Source organism: Plasmopara halstedii (assembly GCF_900000015.1).
Source record: "Plasmopara halstedii genome assembly, contig: Scaffold_816, whole genome shotgun sequence".
Classification (NCBI taxonomy): domain Eukaryota; phylum Oomycota; class Peronosporomycetes; order Peronosporales; family Peronosporaceae; genus Plasmopara; species Plasmopara halstedii.
In genome coordinates, this window is record NW_020187732.1 from 2,390,993 (window position 1) to 2,391,470 (window position 478).

Here is a 478-nt window from a genome sequence, read left to right on the forward strand (position 1 = left end):
GGTGACTCACAGAGTAGTACGTTTTTTCACGACCGAGATGACCACTGAGTGGCGTGTCGTGAGCTTCATTGAGGATGCTGTATTTCGAATCCTCATCATAAGGAATCACGATTCGTGGGGTATCCGTTGAATCGGTGCCGTAATATAGCAAGCCATTATTCAACGAATATCGGTGCAATCGTGCACGCATTCGTGATGACAATTTCTTGTCCGAGTCTCCAAATTCCTTGCACCCTAGAGTCCGTAGCAACGCTACACACATCCCATCACCCGCATACGCGGTGCGGATCACATCTGTCACAGACAACGTTGCAGCTTAAACATAAGCAAGCTCATAGTCTGGTCTCCGCGACAGCGCATAAGCCAAAGCATTCTGCTTTCCCGGCATATACTTCACCTCGAAGTTATATTCCGCAAACTAGGATAGCCATCTAGCCATCCTCTGCGAGAGGTGGGGCGACTGAGTCGCAGTACGTAG